This window comes from Cygnus atratus, chromosome Z (genome assembly GCF_013377495.2).
Source record: "Cygnus atratus isolate AKBS03 ecotype Queensland, Australia chromosome Z, CAtr_DNAZoo_HiC_assembly, whole genome shotgun sequence".
Taxonomy (NCBI): Eukaryota; Metazoa; Chordata; class Aves; order Anseriformes; family Anatidae; genus Cygnus; species Cygnus atratus.
The window spans coordinates 11,305,357-11,328,626 of record NC_066396.1 but is presented as its reverse complement, the minus strand read 5'-3'; positions in this window follow the sequence as shown (position 1 = coordinate 11,328,626).

Below are 23,270 nucleotides of genomic sequence, written 5' to 3'. Positions count from 1 at the left end.
GACAGAAGCATGTGTGGTGAAGGAATACAGCAGCAAGCTTACTTCCAGCCTGCTCTGCCCTTTCCTGAAATACCAAGGCTAAACACTTACTTCCATGATGGGAGCAGCCCCTTGTGTCTAGTAGCAAACATTGAAGTGGAAATAGTGTTGCAAAGCAAAAGATGATATCAAGTAGAAGGACGGTGTAGATAGTGGCAGATTTATCAAGGTATCCAAGGAGCTGTAGCCCTTCTGCTAACCTCAAAACTGGGTGGCAAGTCTTCTGTCATGGGGCTGCTATTAAATCTTTCCTTGTGGGACAGTGTGGCTTTACCTAATTTTATGCTCAAAGCTGACCTATGATACAATGCAGCCCTGGCCCTGACATCCCTTATAGAAGGTTGAAGCTGGACATTGAGCTGTGCCGGCAGCCTACTGGAGCCACAGAACACAGAACAGAGCTCTGGGGCTTGCAAAAAACTAGTGAAAGGCAAAGGCATCTTGCCCAGGTGATGGTTAGTCACAGCAGAGCAAAAGGCTACACGGCAGCTGAACCAGGGAGAGGGTTCACCAGAGGCTGGATGTCACTGCAAGTTCAGCTACTTTAACCAGCAAGTACGGGACAGCCTTCACCAGGCAGTGAGCACTATATTAACCCTAAATTGTGTCCAGATGCACAAAATTTGTGCTGGTGCAAGTCCTCAGTTCCAGTGGAATTCGCACTCCAGCTGATTCTGGGAGAAGCCAGGACAAGGGACCCATCTGTAGGGCTCCCACCTCCAGTTTTGCTAAGAAAAACCCTCTCCCTCCACAACCTCTGCAGTAGCTAGAGTTAGGGACTCAGCTCTCCATCTGTTTGGGCCTCTTCACAGCAGTAACAAACACATTGTGCATGCTATCTAGAACACAAAAGCACCCATAATACAAAACAATAAATATTTTTGGCGGGTCCTTCTTAATCAAACATGTCCAGGCTGCACTCAGAGGGCCCTTCTTGGCCAGTGGGCTTGTTGTGAGCCGCAGCGCACACCTAGAGGAGTCCCTGCCTGCACACTGCATTAGGAGACAGATGAAATCAATCATCACTTGGAAATAACTACAATGGAGAAGTGGCTGGAGACACAGGTGCAGAGCAATGGATGACGAGCTTCCACTGCAGCCATAAATCTGAGCAAGAAACAGATGCCTCACCCACCCCCTAAAACTGACTTTCCCTCGTGTAACTCAAGCCAGGCTGTGTTTCCTCTTTCAAGTGTCAAAAAGCCTTCGGTGCCTACAGACAGTGTACATGGTGGGAACTGCCTAGGCAAGCTAAAATAGAGGGCACAGGGGAGATGTCTGGAGCAGCAGATCTCTAGGAAACCTTTCCGTGCGTTTTAATTTCTCCTCCTAAATCACATTCTTTCTGCACTCACTCCTTCCCCCTCCTCACTGGCAGGGAGCACTGAAGGGGGAACAGCAGGAGATGGTGGGAGAGCTGCTGAACTGCCTGACCTTTTATGCAGGAAAGTATCCCACCAAGAAGACATTCCTAAATTTGAAGAGGTAAAGGAGGACCATTCTCCTCTCACCATCATTCGACAGGGAAGGGAAGCTGAACACAACACACAACCAATCTCAACTGTGACATTTTCTTGCACGTTTTAAGGGTGCTGGGGGATTTCAAGGCTGCCCAGGCAAGTTCTGATGTCCAGGCCACCAGTCTCAGTGCATCTCTGCATGCTCTGGGATCACAGCCACCACCACAGGGCAGCCCTCTTTGCTCAAGGCACAATGTCACTGCTGCATCAAGTGCATCTGGGGCTCAGCCCTGATATTCCCCTACTTACACTCTCCTGTGCATTGGCACAGGCTGTGTTCCTGCTGTACTTCAAGCATGCACATGCCCAAGTTGATACCAAAAGTTACCAAGGGTGGCATAATAATATGATAAAAACTCTTCCATATGTCAATACACCTGTAAGGGTGTCTGTATACATGTGACTGTTGTTGGCATTGCTTTCACCACATCTCTGCAGCTGGCAGGCTGGTGGGCTCCCAGCAGCTAGGATTGCTGTGCACACTGCTAATCTGATCTGGCTGATGCATCCTTCCCTACAAAAGTGTGGCAGCCCACACAGGAGCAAGAATTGGAGAGTGCATTGAAGCATGTCATAGGTTTTTGGTCTCTTAGTTGCTGAGGCTGAAGATCTGGCTTTTTGGCCACACACTGTGGGTCTTGCCTCAATGCAGAGCTGGGACGTGACCAGGGCACAGTCCCACAACACTGGAGTTCAAAAATGCATCTGCATTCCCTGGAGCAGACATAACCCAAGGGCCTGGTTTCCCAGTGAGAACTGGGAAAGACCTTGAAGCCTGGGCTCAGGAACAAAAGGTAGAAGCCTAGAAATTAAACCTGCCTGGGTTTCTTGCATGAGAGGGCAAGGCAGTTCCACTGCATCAGCTCTGGTTCCACCTAAAAGGCAGTGCTGAAACTAAGGAGAGCTAAGCAAATTATCTCAGCAACAATGGTGTGAGTCTGAAGTTTAATAACCACTTTCTTCTGACAACTCAAATTACTCTTGTTCAATTGCAGTAACTGTGGTCTAATGCTGATTCTCCTTTCAGTGGAATTAGCATGTATATGGGAACAACATACATTTTGTGCAGGCTTGTATGTAGGTAGTTCATATGTTGGGCCTAAAAGCTAGAGCAACAAGTGTCCAGAGATTGGAGTTACAGTCTCTCTGAAATATATATTAAATAGAACAAAACAGTTTAGTGTAGTATGTACAACATCAGAAAGTGAAGACATCTTTCAGGACTGTCCCCCATCGGTGAAGAAATGCCATGTCATATTTCCTAGTGCTACTATTCCCTAAGCAATACAACTTATGCCACAGACTGGAACAAAATACAGCCATTATTTCAGAAAACATTAAATTTTAAATAAACATGAGGAAAAGAAAGGTGTTGAAATAAATTTAACCTCTGATTATGTCTTAGATTCCAAAATAAAAATCAGTCTTGAGTCTTATCAGCTGAGAAAGAATTAACATAGTCTGGACAAAGTTCAGTGTAACCTTGGCTAAGGAGAGCCAAAAGCCACTTGAGCAATGTTTCAGACAACCCTGTGCCCTTGCAGACTCTTTCCCAAAGAACCTGGTTTATTGTGCCCAAACCAGTACTGAAGTCCAGAGAAAATAAAATAACAACCCATATGAGACACCATCAGTCACTGAGTTCTGAAGCCCAGGGAGGTTAGGTTAAAAACTGCTGCAACTGAGAAAACAAGTTCTCGTTTCAAGAACGTTTGACCGGAATAGCTGATCAGACACCGGGGCTCTGGCCTCCCACCCTGGATCTGCAACCGATTTTTGGTTTCTTTATTTATGTAAAACAATAAGCTGTAATAGGACCTATTTTCAAAGTAACTTAAGACTTGTTGCCAGAAGATGAACAAACAGCTCTGATCACCGAGAAGCTGCTGCAGCAACGCAGTATTGGAGTAATTCAGCTGGTGAGGAAACAAGTATGAGTGGTGGGATTTAAATCTGCATTCAAAGCAGCAGTTCTGTATGTTGGGTTTACTGATTTATTTGAAGAAATAATATTAGCATCAACAGGAGATCAGGCAATCATTCTTAGTGATGGGAAAAGCAGCTCCAATCCCTTCAACTTTTACTTTAGAAAAAAATATGAAAAAACATTGTTTTTCTCTGCAAAACAATAGGTTGAAGGCTAAGTCTTTTCACTCGGATACAAATTGTATATGTTAATAAACAGCTGCCAAGGATTATTCCTGATGTTTGTAATGAAATGAGATTTAAGTATCACACTTATAGCAGGCTAAAAAGCAAAAACAATCACATGTGAATCAGTTATTTTAGTGCACGTAATAGCAAATAAGGGTTGCAATTTCCAAAACAGTCAGGGAATTGTATACTTGTTTCCCAGTGAGTACCACTAGGGTTTGGGCACAAAAGTTCCTTGAGGTCCTGTAACAAGGGAGTTGAAGATGAACATTTTAAGTATGTGAGTTATCCCACTGACCTAAGACCACCCTTAAAAAGGGTAGCTGGTATTAGGTGGCTAGTATTTCACCCAACAAATCTTTTGACTGAAAGAGCATGTTTTCTTTCTCTTCCTCTCTTGAGTCCACAAGCAAGTTCCCACACATCTAAGGTGTGCTGGAGGTCAGTTACCAACTGTGCAGAAGAGGGAATAAAAAGAAAGCAGACTTCTCTGCATTTTTGTATTTCACATCGTGAGACGTCCAGTTGCATATTTCTACTAGGACAACAGACTTCAGTCAGAGTGAAAAGACTTCACTTTTCACGTTACCATGGTCCTTCTAAAGGCTTTTATCTCTCTGGCTGCTTAAAACATACTATGACAAAGCTAGATTTTACCCCTCCTTCCTGTTCCTGGGTTGAACTGGTTGAAGTTCAGGATTGGTTTCACAATCAGATAACACTGAGCTATGCCCGTACCATGACCAAAATGTCCCATCCTACTCTCCACTCATGTTCATATCCACGTTCCTGCTCCTTCCTCCTCTGGAATCCATTGATCCCACAGCTACACAGAAAAAGACTGAAATAAGTTAAATTTCAAGTGACATACAAAAAATATTTTCAGCTGATGCATTTAGATCAGCTGTACTCAGTCCATCATCCTCCTTTTGTCTGTCCACCAAGTTTCTGGGTCACCATGTGTCTTGGGAGCCCACAGTTGATCCTGCAGCCTCAGACACTATGTCAGGACAGGCACTCCAAACAGGCAGAGATGAAATCAGAGAGCACAACAGAGATGAAAATGAGAGACAATATGTGGTTTGCACATGTCGTGAGCTAAGATTAAGACAAAATGAGAGATCAAGATACAACTGAATATAATGCAGGAGACAGACAGAATAGGCGAGGGCAGGAACCAGAAGATAAGGGGAAATCATTTGCCAGAAGGAGACAGAGCTTGAGCAAAACAGCATGCAGAGAAATGTGGTTTGCTGAATGCACAAGAAACAGATGTGAAGAAAACATCCAGCAAAGCTCCTCAGAACTGAAGTGAGGAGCAGCCAGAGAAAGCCATGTAAAGAGAATTATATTCTCTCCACAGTCCATCAAAAGTGTACACTGACATACCCAAGAGCATTGCCTTGTGCTTAAATTTTCAGTGTATGTCATGAAAGGGAGATGCCACCACTCCTGGGTAATGAGGCAGTGGAGATTATGGTCTGACCAAGTGAACAGGATTGAAATCAACAGAATTTCTGCTATGTACTTCAGGGTTTGACTTTTTGCATTTGAAGACTGATGATTAACATCAACTGATTAAAAATGTAGGAATATAAATAAAATGGTGCTGGAAGAAGGGGTTTTACCTTCAGGTGGTTTGATTTCAGGGAAGAGAAAATCATTTGAACTATTAAGAGACTACGAACATATTACTTTTTAGACATTATTTTTGTTTTTCCCTTAATTTCAAGTCCGCCTTTGGGAAAAACAACTTGCAGGAAAAAAAGAAAAATTTGCTCTTACCCAGCAAGCTTAAGAGTGGAAGATGCTGGCAAACTGTACCTCCTGTGGGAAACAAGAGGCAGCAGAACAGTTGTTAGGTCTCAAAAGATCAAATAAAGATCTCAACTATGTCTTGGAAGAAAAAGTATTTTGTAAGTATATTTCCCCTATGGGCAGCCTTGTCTATACTCAGTCATGCTTATGCTATGTGATATTGTGATGAAAGTTCATATACTTTATGTTCAGTAACATATAAATCTGAAAGAGAGTTGGCTGTACCATTGTCACTGTAAGCCTGCATTTCCTAGAAAAACAGCAATCATTTTAAATCATCCTTATCACTTTTATTAATGCAATTATTTATTCCCAAATCAGAAATCGTGTAAAACATATTTCCTTTTAACCACATAATTCTTTGCTTTCCTTTCAGCCTGGACAGGCTTACAGTTGGTGTTAGTTTCTTGTGCCAGAAAACAGATCAGCCTATTGCCCTCCAATTCAACATCTTGTCTGAAATACCAGCTGCTTAAAACACCTTTCCCATGGAGGGAATACAGGATACCTTCCTCCAAGAAAAGCTGATTTCTAATCACTGTTCCAAAAGCTTTGTTCCATTACTATGTCATGACATGGCTAGGAAACATCTCTGCATCCAACAACTTCAATGCAGCAAGAAATATGGGGACTTCTATAAATGAAAACACAGAATAGATGAAGTCGTCCCAAAAGGCCATAGCAATTTCCAATACGTTATACCCCCAGAAACATTCTTCCTTCCCTTTCTTCTACCTCACCAGAAGATCTTTTTGTTTTTCTGGCTACATCAGCAAATTGCATTAACAGCAATGCAAATGTCTTTTGTGAGATTAAAAGCTGTACCACAAAAATCATAAAGGGTTAGAGGAAGAACTTTTTGCTTAAATCCCTGTTGTTTAGCGTGGCACTTGAGAAGCCAAACTATTTGATTAGGTACCTTATATAAGTGAAGAACAGTATTATTGCTTATACTCAATATTAAAAACACACACAAAAGATCCATGTGGATCAGATGATCACGCGGCTAATAAACTTCTCATTGACTTCTAAGAAAAATTGCACAAATTCATAGTTATCCAGTTCCATCAGACCTGCTTCCTGTTCCAAGGAGAGTGAATAAAGACAGTCAAACGAAAAGAGATTCACCCTGAAACTGGCTGTAAGCAAAGCCACAGAAAGACAAATATGCATCTGAACATTATTCCATCCATGCATTTAGGATAGATTTCGATGCTCATTGATAGTATTTTTAAGAATGAACTAAAGCAGTCCTCTCTAGCTAAAGTCAGTTTATATGCAATCTGTCATATGTTGCTTAAGTTGCAGATCTTCCAAAAATAAGGAAAATATTAAAAGCTGAAAGAAAATATTTTAGAATTTTATTTCAATAAGCTAAGAAAAGATACACAGGGCCAAATTAATCTCTGTTGCCATCACACTGACCACAATAGAATTGCATTTGGAAGGTTCTGCATCAGCATTGCCAACCGTATATCTACATCTTACAAAATTAAAAGCTAATGCACTGAGCCAAATTGCTGCTGCTGTCTGCATGCCTGCAGATTCATTGGCTTTCACAGCCAAAGGGAAACTTTGCCTCAGTTCTGTCACTGTGCAGGTCCAATCCACCAGTTCTTACAGACTAGGACCTCACCTCTCTGCTTTGTTGATAAGGTATGAAGTCAAGATCTGTAACAGTCCTGATTCTGTTATAAAATTGCCCTCCTGGGTGTTCCAGTATTGTATATACATCAAGCAGTGGTAAAGGGGACACCGTTTGAGAGCTTGGCCTTACAAGTCCACCACTGCCTGCTGTCCATTCCCCCACACTTCCCCAGCATCCAGAAAGATGGATGTGAGTACATGCCCCCATTTTTTTAATTCTCCCCTCACATACATGCCTTTGTCACAGCCTTTCAAACCTGTCTCCACCACTCCTGAGGCAGTAGGCTCCAGAAGTGCTTTCCTTTTTCTGTCTCAAACCTCTCCCCAACTCATTTCACTGGTTTTACCTAGTATCACCTAGTTCTTGTGTTGTATGACATAGAGAACAGCAATCCTCCCTTTCAGTTATCCACCACTTTCCAGATTTTCTAAATCTTAACCATAGACCTCCTCAGCCATCTCCCCACAGACTGAGGAGTCCCAGATCTTGCTGGGGCCTCACACAGGCACAGCAATTTCGTGGATCTGTCTAGAAGTCCCAGAGTGTCTGCCTTTGCTTTGTAGTAGTAAATTTTGTTTTGTGGCAAAAAGAAATAGGCAGAAATTGTAATTCATTATAGTTAATAACTATTCAGGATGAAACCAAGATAGACAGTAGATAGGCATAAGGTTTGAAAGCTCAATATTTTAAGATCTCATTGCTTCTTTGCAACATTGTTTTCTAGCAGCATATATAATTCATTACTCTGAATTATGGACTTGCACTAACTATGCTAATATTGACAGAAGTTTTATGCTCTCAGGCACAGATGAAAGTATTTTAGCTAAAAGAGGAGGTCTAACCAACTTCCACAGAAAGTATGGAAAAGCTGTACTAACAAACAGCCACTGAGAACATCCACCTCTGTTCAGATCCATTGAGATTAGACTGCCCACCTGAAACTGAGCTATGCTGTCAAAATGATACTCCCGTGCCTCAAATCCTAGACTTGCCCTGCCCTGGGAGCACTCAAATTGTAATAAAGATTTCTCAGTCTTCATCCTGTCCCATTAGGCCTTTGCAATGAGGCATAACGAGGCATTCAGAAGAGCCAGGCTCTGCTAGGTAAAGCAATCACAATAAGGCAATTTATAAAGGTCCTTAATTGAAGTTACTTAGTTGGAAATTTTCAAACATTCAAACACACAGTACAGGGGTTGCAAAGCAGTCGAGTCAACAGCATCAGCAGAAGACAAATATCTTGTCAGGATGCATGGTGAGGAATAAAAGTCTAGTTTAGCTTAGTGACAAACCTTAACAATGTTCTCCACATCACCCAGCTTTTCAAATATAAAATGTTATTCTGTAAAACAAATGAGAAACCAGCTGATACTATTTTCCCTTGCAGATTCCCTGCAAGGCCAAGTGTCTAAACCAATTGCACTCACATTTCAGAAAACATCAGCCTCCCAGGCTGACCACTCATCTGCCAGATTTTAGCCTGAAAGGTATTGGGGAGTGGGGGACACAAGACCAAATGTTAAATTCCACTAGGGCTTTTAATGGAAGCACTGACAGCACAACATCATAAATGCAACCCTATCTTCCTGGATGCTCTCTCCCCCAGCCACTGGTTGGCTCCTGATTTGAAACCAGGAACTGCTGAGATGTGCCATTTCCAGCTATTTCTCGTGTTACTTATACTTGGTGTAAACTCGTCCTGAGGACTCAGGGCCCCCTTCCTGCAAGCTGATGCATGTAGCCCTGCACAAGCTCCCATTATCTACAACAGGGCTTTGCGTGGGTGTAAAAGTTTGCCTGAGCAGGTCAGTTTGCAAAATCAAAGCCTAAGAGACTGAGTTAAGTGCATTTTCATCTCTGTCTCCTCTCCTCCCTGCAGCTGGGCCTTAGTTATCTCTCCCCCTAAGACATACTTCCTCTTCACTTCAATCAATCAAGGCTCACATCCCAAATTTCGCTGCACTGAACTCCAGACTTTCAAGCTCCCCATCTTTTTACTCAATAGGCATTTCACTATTTTTTTTCCTTTTTTCCTAGTTAACAGCTACGTCTTTACCCCTGCTAAAAGCTCCATCTGCTCCCCAGCAGATCAGCTCAGGCTCAGCTCCTCATAACCTTTACTCATGAATGAAGCTGAACTACAGCTGATATTTTCATGGACTAGAACACAGACATATTTGATTCCCCAAGCGAGTATTCGACTCTTTGGGGACATTTGTTCATAGTCAAATTCTGTTCTAGAATAAACTTCCTATGGATTTGTTTTTAAACTTTAAAAAAAAGCTTGTTTGAGCTAAGCTCTGTAAAATATATTTCGGAAGAATACTATTGTGGTGTAACCAGCAAAACTGTCCTTTTAAGCCTGGCATAATAGTCTTCACTTTGAAGATTTTATTTCAAGGCCAAGCTTGCAAAAAACTGCTTCCATTACACCGAGGATCCTCAATTCTCCATGGTGTCTGAGCCTGGTTTTTACTCCCTTTTTTTGCTCTGATAGTAAGAATCAGGCTGGTCTGCTTTTACAATTCACAAATCTACTATTGGATACTGTAGAGGGTCTGTCTGGTCCCAGATCTGTGATCTACTTCTCAGAGACCACATTTCACAGAGGGGATGATGTTGGAAGGGATCTCTGGAGATCACATAGTTCAATCCCCCTTCTCAAAGGGGGGCAACTACAGCAGGTGACCAAGGGTCATGCTTTTGAGTATCTCCAAGGTTGGAGACCCCACCAACTCCCTGGAGAACTTGTTGCAGTATTGATCACCATTAGAGAAAAAAAAAAAAGCATTGTTCTGTCCTTATTACTCCTCACCCCACAAGGGATTTATATACATTTATAACCCCACCCCAAACCTTCCCTGCTCCATGCTGAACAGAACCAGTTCTCAGGCTGTCCTCGGGAAGGATGCTCCAGTGTCTTCATTGTCATTGGGGCCCTTTGCTTGACATATTCCAGTTCGCCCATGTTTCTCTTGTTCTGGGGAGCCCAGCTCTGGATCTAGCACTCCAGATGTGCCCCATCAGTGCCAAGCAGAAGAATCTCAACCTCCCTCAACCATTTGCCACCCTAAATAAAGCCTCTTGTCATCAGGAGCAAAGCTACACAACTGACCCTCCCTTGTGATTTCATAGAATTCCAGAATGGGTTGGGTTGGGAGGGACCTTAAAGACCACCCAGTCCCAGCCCCCTGCCATGGGCAGGGACACCTCCCACCAGCCCAGGCTGCCCAAAGCCCCATCCAGCCTGACCTTGAGCATTGCCAGGGATGGGGCAGCCACAGCTTCTCTGGGCAGCCTGTGCCAGGGCCTCACCACCCTCTGAGTGGAAGAATTTGTTCCTTATATCTAATCTAAATCTACCTTCTTTCAGTTTAAAGCCATCCCCCCTTGTCCTATCACCCCACCCCCTGACAAAGAGTCCCTCCCCAGCTTTTCTGTAGCCCCCTTTAGGCACTGGAAGGCTGCTGTAAGGTCTCCCCAGAGCCTTCTCTTCTCCAGGCTGAACAAACCCAACCCTCATCCTGTCTGTAGGAGAGGTGTTCCGGCACCCTTGATCGTCATCATATCAGTTCTCCTCCTCTTCTCACCGAGACCTTGAAAACAAAGGCCTGCAACAGGTTCTGCTCTACAGAGTTATTTGGCAGTGCATTTACTGGACTGGTGCACACAGGAAACATTCATCATTTACCAGTTAATCCTAGGTCTTTCTTCAATCCAGAGAAACTACACTGGCATAATAAATTACCAAATTCAGAATTCCAGAGGGGAAAGTTGAACACATTTATACATTGCTTTCCATAGGTACATTCACTATTACTTGCATTGCTGGATCTGCAGCTTTTTTTTTTTCCCCACAGACATCTGCTTTTCCTTCAGAATAAAGTTTAACTTTGTCATTTTTTTGATAGGGCTTTTTCAGATTGTCAGCTTTAGAAGGTATTCTTTTTGCACTTCCTTATGTTTAGAAAACTGGAAAGACACAATACTGTTTGATAAAAGGACAGTTTGCATTCAGTGTGACTTATCTCCCCAAACTGCATAAAAACTATGAAAAACTATAAAAAGCATAAAAACTATAATCTTGCATTTTTAAATGTGAGGATAGCACACTTCAGTTCTACACATTTCATTCTCACAAGACAGCCACCTTTTTTCACCTTAAAATCTCTGCTGACCAGTAAAAGTAATAACCCAAGTATCCTCAGCAATTACTAAAGCTGAAATTCGTAACTGCAGAGAACACTCGACTTGCTGAAATGTATTAAGTGCATCTTTGACATAATCCCAATTAACTTAATGGATTGTTAGAGTTTGCTCCTAGATTTCTCTCTCATAATAAATAACTTTAGCAGCAGATTTATTAAATAAATGTGCTTTCCCACTTCTATTATAGGGAATAGTCACCTCGCATCCCCTTAGTATTCTATAAGCAGCATGTTTCCTGAAGCTTTACATAGGTATACATGGCAAGAGATACACTGATTTAACTTGTGTTTTTCCAACAAATTCAGACAAAACAGTTTCAATTTTCAATATGCACAGCCCTCCTACCTTCAAAAAAAAATACTGAAGGGCTTCTACCTGCAAATCCAAAGGGCTAAGAACCAGAGACATCGTTTCACGTATTCAGATCTATTTCATTGCATCTTCACACCTCCTACACTATAAAATTAAAAATATATGCATACTACAATTGAACACAATTGACAAACTCTGATTTTTTTTTTCCATTATTTAGTTGGTCAAAGTAGAACAAATTGTCACAGAACGGTTAAAGTTGGAAGGGACCTGTGGAGGTCATCTGGTCCAATGCCCTGCTCAAGCAGGGGATTTGTGTATATTACAATATACACCTCAACAGTGTAATTTTTTTTCCTCACTCTCTCTCCCCCTCCCAAAACAACAACAAATTATATGGAAAAATCTGCGTTTATTTTTTGTAATTATTTCTGGGCTGAGACCAAGTTTCCAAGTGGAAGCAAATTTCTATGTCCAAGTTATAACCTCTGAAAAATAGCTTATAATGAGAATGCTGACACAATCTTAAGTGGAGTGACATGAACGGCGCCAATATAATGTAGTCAAAACATGTGGGAAATAAAGTATTTTGTTCCAGAAGGATATGAAATTCCCAACTCAAAATAAAGTATGTGTCTGGTATTTACTGGGTTCTACCAAAACAGCAATTTCGCAAAACGTATAAGGACTTTGGGGAGTATAGGATTCGATCACAATTCAAAACCTCTTAGATACACTTGAGACATGGGGATCCACAAGCCATAGCGGGTAACTTCTTTCCTTCCTTCAGAAAACCAAAGGGGATCCACCCTGAGTGAATAATACTAATTGTTAAAATAAGTGTTCAGCAAAAGATCTGCCTAGAAGAGGCATTCAAAAGCCCACATAAAATACAAAATATTATAAACCACTTAAAATGAACTGTGTAGTAACTATGCAGCACAGAAACTGTAACAGTACACCAAAAATGAAGAGTTTATATGTCTTTTGCAAGTCAGCAGAAGTAGTTTCAACACTGACATGAAGCAGAGCCTTAGATTAGCTATTATCATGTTATTCTTTATTAGTTGTAAAGCCCTTCTTTACCAGAGGGCCCTTGTCCTAACGGATTTACAGTTGCAGGCCCTCTGCCATTTGTTCCAGCCAATTCTTAAGTCCTCTCAAACTCCTAATGTCAAATGGATAAAGAGATCTGCCAACACAAACCCAATGACTGTGATGAAGAAACTGTATGAGCCAGTAAGGAATACAGAAAGAGTTAATCGCACTTTCACAAATCAGTTACTGTGGGAAATACAGAGAAAGAAAATATTTAAGAATGATTTGAATGAAGAGGTAGATTGGTGAAATAAGGGGAACAAGAAAACTGGCACAGAGTAGAGAGCAGCAGATGACACTTGCAGAGCTCTACCACGGCATAAGGCAGAAATGGAATAGACATGAAAAGTAAAAGGAGCAAAATAGGGTGGAAGTTAAGGCTTGTATGGGACAGGTTGATATTGTGCTGCATGGGCAAAGACAGCAAACAGAAATGAGGAAAAACCTAATGACTCATATCTGTCAAAAAGAGTCACCCCTTTGCCTTCCTTCCCCCCTGCCCTGGTTGTACTGTCTCACTCTTGATGCTGGCTTGGTCATTTGTCTGATCAGAGAGGAGTCACCTCCCCAAAAGAAAACTCCTCTTTTGTTCCAGCTGTGTTATTTGTTCTGCCAAATTAGCAGAAGAAGATATGAATAGCATATGAATATATATTCTATGAACAGAATATGAAGAGCAATGGAGAGATGAATGGGACTATCTTTTCTGCATCAGGGAGCCTCTACAAAGGTTGAGCCAACACCACCCCATAAGATGGAGCCCTAATTTGCACACAAAAGTTTTTCAGCTTTGCTGAGGACCCTGTGGTGCAAAAGCATTTCTGCTGGTAGGAAGCTGCTCAGACAGGGGCTGCAGTCTCCCCCATCTCTCTGATGGATCCACAACTGAATACAAACACAACTGAACTTCAGATATCTTATTATTAAATATCACTTTTTCTTAGCTATTTTAGCAGGTAATGATGTCTTTCTCAGGACTAAAATGTGAGAAGTTGGAAAACTCACCCTGGTATGCTGCTAGCAACATGGGTTTCACTGAACATTTCACAAATATAACTGCCAGTAGTCTCTTCATACTAGCTACCAAGTCTTGTGCACAGCCCATTGTTTCAGTAGAATGAACCCACAAAAACAGCTATTAATTACTGACTCTGAACCTAAACATACAATGCAACTCCTACTACTCGGTCAAAAATCAACTTCACATCAACGCGTTTTAAGCAGGAACTGACAAGTGGTCCCTCAGCTGGTAATACTTAAAATAATACTGACATCTAGTGGCTGGCTCTGCTCATACATGTCTTTGCAGCTCAAAGCTATTGCTGTGTGCATCTACCTGAATTTCTTACCGTCTAGTGATAAGAGTCTTCAGCTGGCAGTGTCACATCCCACCTAGTCATGCACTATTCAATGAAAATGCATCCTAGTTCTACAGAGATGACAATTTTTTTTATTATTTTTTTAATGGCAAGGAAAGAGGAAAAATGCTATTCTTTCCATTTTGTAAATGAAAATTACTACAGGATAAAGAAATTAGGAAGCCAGACAACTAAAAGCTGATGGGGTCAATACTGCAGCCAAATGGGGCTGGAGTGACCACCGTTTCCCAGAAATATCAGGTGCTTGAAAATTGTCAAATCAGATGAGCATGAGTGAGGCACATCAGATACTTACTCTACCCCAACTACTTTTCAATGTCAGCTAATGGGCTGCTGGGTGGCTCTGCACTAGAGCATTGCCACCTCTGTTTGAGCAGGGTGGAGACTTTGCAGGTTGAAGGGTCCTATGTTACCCATACACCAACACACCTGAAAGAAACTGGGACACTGAGACACCAAGACAGCTTCTCTTCATGGAGAAGAGAAGGATGAAACCCAGCCAGGACAACAAAGATTAGTGCCTTGTCCAGCTTTGTCTGGACATTTAACTTTTTGTTGAGACCTAAAGGCTACAAAGCAAATAGCTCTGCACTAGGATGACCTCCCCCCCCCCTTTTTTTTTTCAGAACTAAGAAAGTTCTGCAAACACATTTGAGTGGAACTCATTTTGGCCCAGAACTGTAGCTCTTCTCATTTTAACTGCCAGAATATAGGAAAAATCTAAACAGATGCACTTCCAAACAAACAGCACTGCACATACACTACTCCCACACTGCAGTCGCCTCCTGATACAGTAAGAAGCACGAACAGACCCCTTACTTGTGCAGGGCATTTACATTTTCTAGTGTAAGACTGAAAAGCCATGTATATATTCATATGCTGAACTGTGGGATGGTTTGGTCAGAGATAAACAAGCCAATCTGAAATTCCCTGAGTGCTGGTTATTAGAGCATTTGTTGATAGAATATAGGTTGATCCTTCATCTTACCTGTTGCAGAAGTAAAATACTCCAGAGATGAGCAAGTCAGCCTTCTTCATGACAGAAATAGAGTTCTGCTATTTTCAAGCAACGATAGGCACATGCTTCCTGGAAACAAGTTACTGTTCTACAGACACACTTCATACAGCTGTTATTTTACTTTTTTTTTTTTTTAACCCTATCAAGAAGAGTCCAAAGAGCACTGCTGAACCTCACAGCAGTACCTTGCCTCGTTTCAGAGCAGACTTTGGTGGAAGGCTATTCTCCTTTTTCCAGGTGTCACAGAGTACTGCAGATAACAGGTACAAAAGCAGACAAGGAAGATCTCAAAGGCACTACTGCTGCTGCTACCAATATCCCAGGAGATATGCCCAACCACACTGTGAGAAGCTGACAGGGGTGAAAGGTACTTCAGGGAGAATTACAAAAGGTAGGACCATAGTAATATTGCTTATCATTCAGGAAAATTTTTTTGTAGTAAAGAGATGAATTTTATGTCACAAAAAATAGCATATTCCAATACCAGAAGAACAAGTACGAACAGACCCCATCTTGTCAGAGGACAAGCCAAGAAGCTCACTTACAGTAATTCATCTTTACGCATTTGCGAAGGACCCCTCAAATTTTCATATATTTTATAGCATTAACAGCTCAGTGGTGTCTGAAATAATGAAATGCAAAGGCAATAGAGGCAGTATGTGGTCAGCATGATCTGTACTGCTTTTCATCTCAATGCTCTGGCAGAGTTCCGACAGGCTGAAACAAAATTCTTAGCAACTGTAAACATGTTATTCTAAATATCTTGCACAATGAGCATTGTCTTGTTTGAACATATTGCTCAAAGTAGTCATACCAAGACAAAAATGTATCTGCAAAATATCAGGTAATTAGGACATCAAACGGAACTGACACAGGAACATTTTTCCTGAAGGCTGAAGACAACTGTTTTCTAATATCCCCAACCCCATCATTAACACAGTAAGAGGGAGTTATTTAAGACAGTGTTTTTAACTTCAGCTTATTACATTGAAAACAATGACTCAAATCCTTGTCCCACCAAGTCAAAGCATTGAGCAAAGGTTAGTGTGTCAAGTAGTGAAGAAAAGCACTCCCACAAATGTTTCATTTCTAAATGATCCAACTTCCTCTGTGCAATTGGCAACCAGCAGTACAGAAAACTCAAACAAGCAAAACTACATTTGCCATTACAACCTAATACTCTCTGAGCTAGCTTCAAACCTTATTCTTTTCACAACAGTCCTCTATAAAACATAGAAGAGTTTGACCTTTAAGTCCAAGCAAAGTACAGAAAGTATCTAGGAGGTTTAGAAATACTTTCAGAACGAAGGACTCCAACCCAGCAATACAGGACTAGGACTATCATGGGCTGCACACATGGAAAATTTTAAGTCTTCTACAAAAATACTTCCAGTGACCTTTTTACTCATTGTCTCCCCCGACAGTCTCATGTCTCTGAAATAAAACACTCTTGAAGATTAACCAAGGGGTAGTCGAACTTTTATATAAAAGCTTTCTAATTCAAAGCTTGTCCACTTGTAAAAGAAAAGGCAGTGATTTGATTTTTTTTTTATTCCACTTCATTACACATAACGTTTCCATATATGTTGCATAAAAAGATCCATAATAGAGAAAAAAAGCAGTGTTTGGCATCAGAACAGTATTAGCTTACCTTGCACCCTGACTCCCATCCTAAATGCTGTACGGATGATGCCTGCAGAAGTACATCAGCAATCTGTCTCAAGCAGAAATGTAACCAGATACAAAACAGAACTGGAAACTTATCCAAACTACATATAGATTGTGGAATTATAAATTTATTGCTATATGTACCTGGTCTCAATTCTTTTGAAGACAAAACCACACAAAATAGAATGCTTAATTATAAAAAGCTAAATAAATTTGACTTTAATAGAATAAATACACCAAAAACTAAAAAAAAAAAAAAAAAAAGTCAGTTGTGCCCTTCATTAACATAGCAGACTGCTAATACCAAAGCTTTTAGCAATGACTGATTTAGTTTAGGTCACTATTGCCTTAAGTGAGACTCTGTCCAAGAACTTCCATATGAGGACGTAACAGGTCTCTTCCTTCAGCCAAGGATAAAATCTCCATCTGTAGAAGGTTCTAAGTTCTCATAAAACGCATAGAAATTTACCTACTGAGTAACATGAGAGCTTCCAAGTGTCAAAAGCACAAAAAAAGTCAAAAAATCATATAATGGTGTAGGTTTACAGTTCTAAACAGTGTTCATCTAGACAGATTTCTCAAAAAATTATTACAGCTTTTAGAAAAATGCTGTATAACAAAAGGATGTATCTGATGAACTTGTGTTTCAAGAGCAGGGATTTCAAATTTGAGCTTTATTTAAAAATGCACAAAACACTGGGTTATAGATTTTGCCTTCCAATTGACAAAAATGTTATTTCTGGAGGAAGACCTGAAGAAGTTCATAAAATCTCAATTTTTAACTACACAACTCCCCCTCCTCACCTTTTCACATGGCTTATCAAGCTCGCAATGTTATAGTCCTGGCAGACACTTCTATCTCTTTTCAACAGGTGCTAAGACTACAGAGCAAACAACCTCCATCAAGGTAATCTAAATATCTAACAAAATCTCTGAAGGAATGCATCCAACTCTGAATTTAACGAGTTAATTTTCAAAAGCTGTTAACAACAGCATGTTTAAAAAAAAGTTGGAAACCCTGTAGTGATCACGGCGGGGGGGGGATCATGTTTCCAGCAAAACAGTGACAAAATTAAAATACCAAGACATGAATAAGTTTATAGCATGAGTAGGGATAAGAGCTAGATAATTTATTTACAAAAAATTTATTTCCCAAAACAAAAATGTTTGTCCCCAGACACTTTAACAGACAAGCCACAAACATCCACTGGTTACTGGAACATTTTCTGATAGATAAAAGGCACATTACTGTGAAGCAGTAACATAACAGATGTGTCAAAATGAGAAAGATACACACACCTTCCCTATCACAATCTCAGAGAGCAACAGAGTCAGGAAGAACAGTTCTACTACTTAAACAGGAGTACACAACATACACTGACAAATCTCTAAAAAATAAAAACTAAAAATGTCAAAAACACGGATGAAAAGAAAAATGGTATACATAGGGACAAGCAGGCAAAGTAACAAAGAAATCCTTGAACAATGTTAATTTGTCTGCTTGTCCCTACATAGGAACAGGAGGGTAGTCTTTACATTGTAATTGCTACTCTTTTTCCACACAGAACTTCAGGAACTTTTCAGTTTTCTTTACATTAAGCATTTGCAGTTAAAAATGCCCTTCCTTACAAGGAGACAATATCCAGGTGATATCCATTTTTACCACATGAACTCTCTCACTGTAGCATTTTTCAAGTTGTTAATAATCACTTAAAGGAAAAAGCATTTGTACAGTACTTTCACTGTACACAATAATCCAAGCTAGTACAAAGAAAATTATTTCCTTCAGGATATATGTATGTGAGTTGACTAGTTAACAAGATTAAAGTATACTTAAAATAGTTGCATTATCACAACACTAAAAAACAGCATTGACCTATGATCGTTAATTGGCCTGTGTTAGTAATGGCAGCAGCTCTTGCAAACTATTATCATGCTGCTTTTGTAGGTATATACAGACAATTGTTAAAAATACTTGTCTTGCAATGACAGTAGCCAGAGATGCTTAACTGGTCCAAGAGATGGAAAGATGCTTCCAGTCTGAGCACAAATAGGAGAAATGCAAAAGAATCACAGAATCATCTAGGTTGGAAGAGACCTCCAAAGTCACCTACTCCGATCTCTGACCACTACAGTTCCCTTTCCTAACGGATGGCTAACAGCAAAGAGGAAACAGAACAGGGCTCTGGAAGCTCTGTAAGGGCATTTCACATTCAGGTGGCTATCAAAAAGCTTACAAGACTATATAAAATCAGCACCATGACAAGACTGCAAAGTTTGATTGCTATATACCAGTTAAGCTTCAAATTCAGTTAGCTGTTCATATCACATCAATCTCAAGTTTGTTCTTAATATTCAATGTAATTCACCTCTCCCCTACACGTTACATGATATTTTAGTGAACAGAACTTGTCTTTCCATTTGTGAGAAGAATCCGGCTTTATTTTCAACAGCCCCAAGAATTATTCTGATACATTATCCTATCAGTGAAAGCAGAAAACAGAAAACGTTAAAGTTCTTAAGGTGTGAAAAAGTTATTCTTTCCATAGCTACTCTCTATGCAACACAATTAACAGTGTTATGTAAAATCTTACCATTTCTTCACTTCAGCAGGTTTTACCTCATTAACTCCTGCCAAAGTGAACTGACACCTAACAGTAGTCTATTAAGCAAGGTGTCCAAAGAAGCATAAAATGTTTTTGTTTAGCCTTAAGGTATCTAGGTATACTATACCTACAGATTTCTAAGAACGTTCTGGTTGTTCCACTAGCTTTTGCAGTTTCACAGCAAGATCTATTCATCTTCAGCATTTTGAGAGCCTACCTCCTCACGAAGGATAAAAATACTTTTAAAATTTGACTATTCATCTCAACCTCATTTCCTTCCTCATTCTTCATTGCATCAATGATGAGCATATGGATTCATTCAAAGCTGAAAGGAAGTACAATGAAGACCAAATTAAGCAGTGTCATACCAAGGGAACAGCTCTGTCACCAAGTTCTCAGCCTTAAATTATCACCAAAACTGATGGTATGTCCCTCTGCTCACAAAAGAGCATTATTTAAGATTCCACGAAAAACTATCACTGAGCTAAGTGCCACTTATTTCAGTTCTTTTGCAGGTATCTTCACACTTTTACATATGTAAACTTGAGAACATGGGACAAAAGGACTTGGCTCATAGCAGGAAAATATTGCCTATCAGATTGCTCTTCCATACTTTAGTCACCAGAGCTATAGTCAAAACTATAGTCAAAAATGGATCCTATCAATAAGGGGAAGACAGAAATGGGAAACATGCAGATGGAGAATCTTCTATCAACCTCAATTTGTGTTTCTTCCCTTTAAGCCACACTTGTTTCTGCTTCTGTGGCCATGTAGTGCTGAACTAATCAAAATTACTTTTAAAACATCTGTTTGGTTCAAGGCTACGATCAGATAAATTAATTCCCTATAAATCAATCACAGCAAGCACTCAAAAAACAAACATCCTTCCTAAAAGATCCTACGCTAACCAAATTATGACCAGTGATTAAAAAAATGGGTGAGCAGCCTTTTCCTATCCAGTCTACAGTGAAGGAATTGGATTATTGTCAGATCAAAAAATCTCCACTTTTTAAGCCCTTCAGTTTGGTATTTGAAAATGAGTTTCTATCTGCTACTTCCAAATTCAAAAGACACAGAATGGTATGGGTTTAAAGGGACCTTAGAGATCACCCAGTTCCAGCCCCCTGCCATGGGCAGGGACACTTCCCACCAGACCAGGTTGCTCAAAGCCCCATCCAGCCTGGCCTTGAACACTGCCAGGGATGGGGCATCCACAGCTTCTCTGGGCAGCCCATGCCAGTACCTCAACACCTCTGAGTAAAAAACAACTGTCCAAAAGTAAATCTTCTATCCTTCTGAGCCTATCAAACCCCACCACCCACAAACACAGACCAAGTACAAGATGATTAAGTGTTCAAATTTCCAAATTACAACAGTTGCAAGAAACAAACAGCATTTTTCATAACAGCTTAAGAAAAAAATAGTGCAGCTAAGTTTCTATTAAAAATAACACTATGTCAACAGAAGTCTTCATTTATTTCCAGGTGTTCAAACTGTTATTACACATATGCCATTTAACTACTTTTTATTTGAACATTAAGAGAATTACAGTTGGAGGGCTCATATTTCCAGTGGCCTCTGTAGTAGATACCACCAGAACAAAACATTAAACATTCCACATGTTAACAATATGACATTTGAGTTACCAGAATTACAATTTTTTTTATTTTTTTTTTACTAACAGATCACATAAGAAATACGTAACTGGGGCATTTCCTTTAACAGAAATATCAAACTCAGTACTGTATTTGTTTAATTTCAATATGAACGTCTCTACATAAGAGCAACATCATACATAACAGTTTGATTTAGCACACATGGTACTTTGGCTGCTCTAACTCTGATGTATGTTTCCTCCTATGCTCCATAGTAGGTATAAATTATAAAACATATTGCTAATATGCCCTGCATAAATATCAAGAACCAAATGTATCTTTCTTTTGCAACTTCAGTGGAAAAGCAAACAGCGTTTATTTTCATCTCATATTACAGTCTTTTTCATACATGCAGTTTTCTTCCATGGACACTTCTACATGTATCCTAACTACCATTTTTTCTGCAAGAAAATAATCTGTATTAAAAAAAAAATTCTTATCTCAAATCAGAAAAACTACAGCCATAGACAACACATGACAAATCACAACCGTTTATTTCAAAATAACACTGAATGTGTCAAATTTATGTCAACTAACCATCAGTCAGCTGAGGTGCAAAGAACTCCCTCACAATTCAGGTTCTATTTGGAGCTCATTTGTGACACTGACTAGTTTATCTAGTTACCTTTTTTGTAGGACATGCAGATGTTAAGACCAGCGCAAGTAAAATATATTTCAATCAGTATTACAGGCAGGAATATATACCCATCAGATGGAAAACTATTTTCCAAACACACAAGCTAAGTAAAATCAAACGGCCCCAAATTTTACCAAGTAAAATGGGATAAACAGCTCCAGTACTTATCTCCACAAATTCAGTAAGGGAGTTATCTATAAGAAATAATAGCTCTTGATTAACAAATACTAATTTATTTGAACATCTCTACCATCAGTTTCCACAATAGAACTAATCACTATAGTAAAACTTTTTCCACTTACCCTCCCAAAATGAATGAATTTAATTTTCCACCTTCCTGAACACAATTATATTGTACTCTGATATTACAACTGCCATCCAATGACCTACTACCACAGTAATCTAATTGAGGATAATGTTCCTACTATTATGATAATCATGCACTTATGCATTTTAAAGTAGCCACATGGAAGTTTTGAGGTAAACAGTTGAAATCTGGTTGCAGTCAGATTTAAAGGGAAAAAATGTAAAATACATGCTGCAAATAAAAAAAGATCTAGAAACTGTCAATGACAATCTAAAGCAATTTATTTGATTCACCGACCTACTAATCTGAGAAATTTTAGCAAATATTTCATTTATACTGTTTGGTCCAAGTGTCCCTAAACACCACTCGAAGTTGTGCCCAAAAACATATCTGCTACCACAACACATCTCTTCCTCTTCTATTTAACTTTTTCATAGCTCTGAAACTCACATTTCCTGAGCTACACAAAACCAGATCTTAACTTTGAACTATCTCAAGAATCCGTAAGTTAAAAAGTAGATGGAAGTATCTAATACAGTATTTAAGTTAAACAATATATACTTAATTTGATGAGGTCACCTTCCCTCACCCTTCATATATCATTTGTATTGAATTACAAACTTTGCAGCACAGGAACAGTCTGTGTATGGCACTTAGCAGAACAGGACTTCCAAGTATGTCTGCAATATAAGCAATTATATTAAGATATCCCACAATTAAACAGTAAATCCTGTTTATCTATACAAAATTTAAAAATATTTAAATTTACCATCAAATGGGAAAGTTACAGCTGAACCAATAAATTGTACATTCACTACTTAGTACTATATAGCCTTGAAATGACAGTTTTCATGAAGTTGTTTCATCTTCTTCTTTCTATTAATTATGTCATAAAATGAACTCTTCTCCATTTCTGCTAATGTTAAGCTTCTTCACTGTAGTTATTATGTCAGCTAACTTTGAGCTTTAGCCATTTCTCTAGCGGAGTGCCCATTTGCTCTCTAAGTCCTACTTGAACATATTCATTCTTCTTCTTTCCATAGCCTCATGATGCCTACCAAGATCTCCCTTCAGCTGAGACATCTAGTCTAATAGAACATCCACTGGACAGAGGCTTCTCTCCTCAGAATGTACATTGATAGACAAGCAAAGTTCATTACTTGTGGATCCACTAGGTACCAGTACTCCACTGGAAGCACTAC